Consider the following 8,605-nt stretch of genomic DNA (forward strand, 5'->3'; position numbering starts at 1 on the left):
GCATTCATGAAGCACAGTATCTTACCGCAGAGCTATCCACTCACATCAAAGAATATACTCCATTTAACTAAAGATCCCTGAATCCCGTCTCATTTCATTTGAAAATATCAAATATTTGACCGGTGCAAAGCGAAAGTTTTCAACATGGCTATCGCAACTGATTATAAGTTTTTTAATATCTAAGTAAGCTCACCTATAATAAGATGAGATGTAGTTTATCATTTTCGTAAAGAGCAATTATTGTTTATTTTTATTCATAGTGGTTCATTTAATTTTTTCTAATTGTAAGTTCAGGTCTTATTTTTACAAATTTAAAAGATTTTTCGATTTAATTACTGGCGGACTCAGATAAACTGATTGTTGTTCAAAGCAAATTATTTTTTTTATTTTAAAGAATAGTTATAATTTTAAAAAATGCCTAGATCCACTTTTTTCAGGGATAAAACAATTCTGAATGATTTAAAATGCTCTAAAATGAAGATCTCAGGGCAAAACTAAAATATATCTGTTTGTATTAGTAAATAATAATATTATGATTATGTTAATTGAGCCTAAATGACCTAACCAATATTTTTTTTTTTTATAAACTATATCCATATTTTTTCATATAGTAAAAACAATCAAGGCTCTATCTACATATAATAGTGATATAAAGGAATGTTGAGCCTTTTTTTCATTAACGAAATTAAAATTTTAGAAAAAGATTATTAATACAGCTTATAATATCATAACAATCTTGGTAGGTTTTTGATTGTATTTGTAGGTTTAGTTAACTTTAAAATCGTTGTTAAGCGTAGTTTTTAAATTAAGAACTTTTCTTCTTGTTTTTTACACTGTCATTTTTAGTTCACGTTATTGATTTTGTTTCCATTAACGTTTTTGGATTTAGTCTAAGGATATTTCACATTATGAGAACAGGTGATTGAACTTGCTTTTCCAAGTATGACCTCGAAAATAAAATATTAATAATTTAATTTATAATTTCATTAATTTTTATAATTAATTTAAAACATTTAATATAAAGTGAAAAGCTTTGGCCACGACAGGGCTGCATCAGCGGGGAGTGCTGCAATGCAAGTATATTTGGAGTGACTGATGCATATTCCATATCGATTGGATGAGGTAGGAGACCTTGTGTTGTCCTGACTTTCCAGGCTCTATTTCTGTCCCATTCCTTTGAATGCTATGTCTGAGAATTTTACTACTCATACCTCACCTGCCACAACATTACGCCTTGAATTATACCTGAGTAAGAAAGGCCTTTGGTAATATTGGAAACTATTCAAATGTCTTCATATGTCCAACTAAAACTTTAGAAGTCTCTGTAGGAAGTTTTTCTCTTTAACGCGCATAATTCACAGTGTTTTGTAAATAAAGTCATCAGGAAGTTCTAATAATGTTCAGGTATGATGTATAGTCTTATCTCAGTTTTTATAACTTCAAGCAGATCACGGTCATCTGGTTGTACTAGCTCAAGAAATATAGTAAACTTAAGAGACCTTACTCAATCTTTATCAGAGAAAATTGAACAATATCGTTCAGATAAAATATAAACAAATTAAATGAAAAAAATAAATTAAAATGACACAAGGGGTTACAATTGGTTGTTCCACCATTACACCAAATCATACAATGGATAAGGATGGACATTCTTCATAATCTACCTTTTGTAATTTCATACAGAACCTTAGAAAACTAAGCCAGTAACTTCAACTCTAGCCTAACTAAACACTGTTTACATTTCTGTACTCGTAGGTGTGCATTATCAGAGACATTCGGCTACCTTCGGTATTCCAAGCTGCTTGTGATTAGGAACGTTGTCATACAATACTTTAACAAGGTTAAAAATACCCAATGAATATTCATCCAAATTCTAGTCAAAGACAGTCGATTAAATTTTTTTTTAAAATATTTATTTATTGCTATTTACAACTGTACATTATAATACATTTAGTAAATCTGATCTCTGTTAAATTGGAGTGTTACAGGCGTGTAGAGAAACTACCCATTGGTAGCAGATTAAAATTTAAAATGTCAATACATTAAAAACTAAAAACAATAAAGTAAACAGTAATTTAATTTCAAGAAACACATTAAGGAAACAAACCTATATTTTATACTCCCATTTCTTCACAGAGATGGGATGTTATTGCGTACCTCCTTAAAGAGACTAATAGATTATCAGAAATGTCAACAAAAAATAATGAAACTTGGTATAGTTGTTGGATGGCTTTCACTAAACGCTACGGCTCTTGGTACGGTAATTGTGACTCACTATACAGAAAGCTCTTGTATCTGCACGTCTAAACGTAAACAGTTTTTAGAAGACTTTAGTTTCGTCCAGATGTAGAAGATTCGAGGGAACGACTTCTATACCAAGTTTTATTATTTTTCATAGGCATTACTAACAATCCGCTAATATCTTCAAGGAGAAACGACAATAACATCCAGTCTCTTAGAAGAACTAGGAGTATAAGAATATTTCCGTAGTCAGATATTTAAAAATTAAATTATTTTTTATTAGTTAGTTAAAAGACATATTCAGTTAAGAATTTTGGCATTACGAAGAGAATAGAAAATCAAGTTAAAAAAAACAACAAAATCCAAGATAGCAAAATTTTAAGATATGATTAAATATTTTTGCAACAATACCGCCTATCTAAATAAAAGCATTTAGTTAAAATAAGCCAAGATAAAGAAGAGCGTAATACTAATTAAGACGGTGAGGGATAAAAAATGTCGCAAACATACATCCAATTATGGATAATGCTAGGAATGATAGGCTCAAAATCACGAAATTCACGTCAAAATCACTTTTTTTACTTTAAACAACCGGCATGCATTATTTTTTTTAGAGTGCATGATTAGACATTTTTCACGTACTACCCTCGGTGCTAATATTAATCGAAAAAATTACGGAATAAAAATTAAAATAGACTTTATTGATTTTATTTGCTCTCATCAAATCTAATTCTTGCTGATAATCGGGGAGATATTGTTTTTCTAAATATCACTTAAGGGAAGAACAGGCTGGCTCAGTTGGTAAGGCGCTACTAACTCGATGGACCTGGATCGAATCTGGCTGTGGCAAATAATTATTTATTCTTTGATAGTAGCCGTGAACCTGTGGGCTAGAAGAGCCTTCCGGGGTTCACCCAGCCTCTATGAAATGGGTACTATTAATTGAGGGAAAATCTGGTGGTTAAGCATGATCATGAACAAATCACCTTTTGTACAACCGTTGTTACTAAACAGTAGCTTACAAAGTACTAAACCCTTGACCCTTCTTGGATTGTAGCTGTACAGATTTTTATATTAATTTTCAAATATCGCTTAAACCCTTATAGTAATAAGTTTATTTCTGCTTTCTGCTTGTCATGGAAACATTGTACATTTTGATGGGAGTTTTTGTTATATAATCCTCAAAGAAAGTAAGTAAAAATTACACAGACCACTCAAAGTAATTTTCTATATTCTTGAACATAAGGTAATAATGCTCTAAAGATCAAAGTAGAAAAATAATTTTAGCTTGCTGACTTTTATAAATAACAGAGCATCCAATAAAATGTTTACAGCCACGAATTTAGTCCTACAAACGTCAGATGCATCTATTTTTGCTACTATTTCATAGAAATTGTTTCCTTCTCTAAAAGCCTACATTTTAATAATGGGTAGGCAGTTAAATTATATTAACCTTATTTATAACTATTGGCTCTATTTTATTTGTGAATTATTGTCTCCATAATAAAACACTGGCGTTTTATGGAAGTGTAAACTTCGTTGATTTTTTTTTGTATTAGAATTTTCAACAATATAAGAAAATATTGTTGTCCTTCCAAAGTATTTTTTCCGATTCGCGTTCTTTACGATAATGTTACCTCACTATCAGATTTATTATACTCAAAAATAAATGATGGACTGAAGTATTTATAGGAATCAAGTTATCTATCTAACTTTATTTATAGTTATAATGTTCCAACGGGAACCCTACAAAAGCCAATTTTGGATAAATAAATAGAAAATTATTCCAAAAGAAAATTAATTAATGGTATATTGCAGCTGTCTTTGATACTACAACACAAGGGTTCTGTAATCGGTTTCTATCACTGGTCAATTAAACTTTCAACTGACCAAAAACAAACCATTGTAAATTGTGTATCAGATGGAGCACAGAACAGGCATTTCCTCATTGTGCGGGCCTTTCTATCTCACAATTGTTTAAGTAGTCGCCCATATCCTAAGCTTTTCTTGATTTTATTTACATATAGGTGGTGACCCTTACAGAATTTGTAAATGCAAATTTTATAGTTTCTACTAAAATGAGATTAAAGATATCTACACATCCAGTGATTCCGTATTTATTAATTCTCTTTGTATTTTTATATGAAATACGTTTAATGTAAATCACTTTTTGGTATCACTAAAACATTTTCTTAGAGTTATACTGGGCATTTTCAGGCTTTAGTGCTGTAATGAGGAAATTGGTACTTGCAAAATCTGCGAAGTTTGATATTGATATTGATGACTATCGATATTTTACCTACCAAATCTAAAAAAAAAAACAACATTTATTAAAATAAGGTCTATTGTTTGAGGTTAAAGGTAAAGTACTTAAAAATGGAGAACGTCGAGAACGAGAACAAAATTTTATAAACATCATTTTTCCGACTTATAGGGTGCTAGTGTATCCAGAATATTAATTTTTCTCATAGTTAAGTGAAGCAGGAGATAAAATTTATACAAAACCATGTAAACACTAATCAGTACATTTTCTCTAACTTTGACCTAATCCAAACGATCGAAATATAGGTGTCAAGAAAAATGCGTTTGTAAGAGATTTGTGCCAGCCTTAAGTGGGAGGTATAGTGCATCCAAGATAGGTTTGCCTATAGGGGAGAAAACTCACCTCCCACCTAGCACACTCCTACCGAGAACAAACCAAGAAACAGTCCGGATCGTAGTGTCGCCTAACCAGTTCGGGATTAGATTGGTACTTGGAACACATTTATCCCCCTATTCTCGGTCTCCAAAGTTAAGAACACGGGAGGTCACTAGTTTTTTTAGATTATCCTTTATCCATGACTAGGACTATATCTTATTTATTCTTGTTTTTCTTTTTAGACAAATATATTGACAGCTCTGTTCTGCCATGCTATTTATGAGCGCGTTGTCATTTTTAAGATTTAATAATCATTGTGTTAAAAAAAAAAACTACCCCTTTTAGAGTTTAAATTTGTCTTGAAACAGTTTTAAAATGTAGTACATATAATTGGTCCAAGAATGAGATTAACTTATGATAAATGCAGTAATTTAAGGCCTTTCATAACAGAGTAAACATGGATCGAACCACTCTCAGCCTTTATTTTCATGAATTTATATAGGTTTATGATCACGTTATTGTTTTGAGAAAGGATAGTTTTCTCTTAACCCAGTTTAATTGACAAAGTAAACTTGGAAAAACAGATATAAAGAATTTATTTCTAAAGTTGTAGAACTTGGTCGAGGGGAGGAAAGGAAAGGTTAGAAAAGGTATTAAAAAGTCCAGTCAACTAAGTCTGTTCCAACAACCACTTATGACTATCCAGAACTGAAAATACGTACTACGCATGCCACGTACAGTCAGAACTGGTTGTTTGAATAGACATAGTGGAGAGAAGGGTGGGAGGTTAGAGGGGGAACGTTTGCCACTGCGCATTTTCCCCCTCGCTTTACTCACAGGCAAACTCATCTTGGATGCACTATACCTTATGTCTTCTTATTTTAAGTGACTATTTTCACAATGTTAAACTAACGTTTTACATGAAAAAAATAATGTTAACATTAATAATTAAGGTTGAAGAGGAAGAAAAGCAGCGTAAGAAATAACTTTTTATTGACATTATTGTAAATAACTACAGTTAAAAATAGGTGTTGATAAATGTTGTAGGTGTACTGAAAAACTATAATTTAAAACTACAATTACTGTAATTTGGAATTATTGAAGTATAGTTCCAATTATAAGTAATTGGAATTATTAATCTATCTTAAATTCCGGTGATAAGGTGATTCTGATTTTTTCCCTAAAATTACAAGTTATAATTGAGATTACAGATGGAGATGGGACAGACACAACTCCTCTGCTGTCTTGGGAGCCAGACAGACAATATTTCACCCCAATTTCTACAGAAGACCTCCCACAGATACAAACAGCAAGTAAAATGATAATCATATTACGATTGTAATTGTCTAGTTATAACTATTAACTTTAAATATTTTAAAAGCACGTGTATCTTATTATCATTACATGTCAGTTTCATAATCATAACTATGAAGTAAAGATTAAGATTCAAAAAATATAATTTGAATTATGTACTGAAATAATAGGTAATGGTTAAACAATCTTTGAGAACTTATATTAATGTCCAAAATATCAGTGTAGTTTAATTAAACATTTGCAAAAATCAATATTCATAAAGATAACTGATAAAATTAAATATCTACTAGAGATGTTTGAGGTTCAATGTAAAATCATAATAATTTGTCTATAATTAGTAAATGTTGTGATAAGCTTACTTCATTTTATATATAAAATGCATAAAATATCTATATTAATATTAATATGATATAAATGGGTTATTAATACATATGATTATAAGAATTCATTATTAGTTAATTGTTAATTTTATCGTATTATTCAAGTTATGTACCAGGGCACATTAATTATAACAGCCACTTTATTATTTAACATAGCTCCTCAATTAAAGATTGTTTGTTAAATAAATAATTAACAACTATCCTACTTTTCTGGGAACAAAATATTTATAGACGAACGAGCCATAAAAGATGAATAATTGATAAATTGACTATTTATTGAAGATCAATAACAAATATTATTATTTTATAATTAATAAAAAATAGAGGAAGGCGGATTAATATGTATATATATAGTTAAGAACTTTACCTGTTATTCATAAAAATATTTTTATTAATTTTAAAATATTTTGTTCTCAAATCAGGAAAATCTAACTCAGTTTAATCTCGTTTTTTGTTTTTGAACCATTTAAGAGTCCAAACTTTTTTATCACTTTAATTCCACATCTACGGAATACGGAGATTAATGGTTTCAGCATCACAGAGATCTTCGTTTTTTTTAAGACAGAATGATTATTATGTCAGTATGAGGTGTTAGTGTTACATTATGTTTGTTTCAGTTTGTAGATAATCAGATTACCTTCTAAACGATTGTCTATAATCTTCCAGGAAATCTATGGTTTAAGAGTTATTCCATAATCTAATTTGTTTCTAGATTTTTTTTTAAAATTACTTGAAGTCCGATTTTTTTAATTCTTGGTCTACAGCATAAGGAGAACCACTATTAAAAATTTTATAGGCATCTTCGTTTTTGAGATTCATTGATCTATTAGTAAGTTTTTATAGAAATAATCCAGCAGGTATTCGAGATGTAGTATAGTATAACCCATAATTGTCGAACAGGGATTATTGAGTATCGGGGAAAAAAGTCTATGGAGTAAGGTTGGAAGCGATGGATCCCAAGACTGTTGGCAGAATGTGACAAATAGGCGAACTAGAGGCGTGGCTTGTGCAATGCCCACATCCAATTAGCTGGCTACTCTTTCACACTTAATCAGGTCCCCGACCCCAGCGTCCTATATAATCCCTTGCTCCGTTTATATATAGTCCAGTCCTCTCAAGTATACCCTTCTCATAGTTTATAAAATGTGATAATTCTCAGATTTACTACAACTTAAATTCATGAAAATGACAGTGCATTATCCAGTGTCTCAAGTATAAACCAGAAAATTATATGCTATAATGCAACAAACGTTATATGAGGATTTTCAAATAAAAAGTTATTAACTTATTATTACCTTTGATAACTTATTTATAACATGTAGATAAGTTAAACTTTTATTTGAAATATTGTTTTGACTGCCGTCAAAATAGCCCTGGAGAAGCCCTGCAACGTGGGGCGAAACGTTGGCTCATTAAAATAGTATATTTCTACTATTTGAGTTTTTTTGACCGCACCCGGACCATATTCCTTTCATTGTTTTGTAATATTTGACAGGGGAAAACTTCAAATTATTAAATATACTGAATTAGTTTTAGGTGTAAATTTTAATTTGTTCGAAAACACCTAGTTTTTCAGAATTGAATATATTAACTTAAGTTAATATATGTGTTCCATATTTTGTATTCCTTCAAACGTACAGTGTCTTATCAAACGACCAGGTCTATAAATGCTGGAGGGAGCCAAAAAAAATGCATTAAAATCCAATTTTGTACATCTTATTAAATAGAAAAAAAAAAAGGTTTTTTTTTTCTTCTATATAGTACAAGTGTTCATTCCTTTATTTGAAAAAAAAATTACTGAAATTTACAAAATACAACAAGTAAAAGAGCAGTCAGATTAATATGACATGGAATCAACATACAAGGGAACATTATATATTTCAATGAAACTTGTTTGGTGATCTCCGTTAGTTCTTATCAATGCTCCCTATGGACCTAGAAAAAAAAAATAACAAAATTCTAGAAATTGTTGATAATAAGCCTTTGCTATCCATGTATTCAATGGTTATTGTGTACCATTCGATTTGTTTTT

General features: G+C 30.3%; 1 long non-coding RNA gene across 1 annotated transcript in view; it reads right to left on the minus strand.

The window, feature by feature from the left end:
• Window positions 1-8,194: 8,194 nt before the first annotated feature.
• The window catches only part of LOC136795281 (uncharacterized), a 26,092-nt gene continuing 25,681 nt past the window's right edge, over window positions 8,195-8,605 (minus strand). Inside the window, exon 3 of the long non-coding RNA XR_010842866.1 lies at window positions 8,195-8,508. This is a non-coding gene — a long non-coding RNA (uncharacterized lncRNA). The remainder of the gene's footprint in view (window positions 8,509-8,605) is intronic.

Source organism: Halyomorpha halys, unplaced genomic scaffold, assembly GCF_000696795.3.
Source record: "Halyomorpha halys isolate HHAL.00 unplaced genomic scaffold, Hhal_1.1 Scaffold413.1, whole genome shotgun sequence".
NCBI classification, from domain to species: domain Eukaryota; kingdom Metazoa; phylum Arthropoda; class Insecta; order Hemiptera; family Pentatomidae; genus Halyomorpha; species Halyomorpha halys.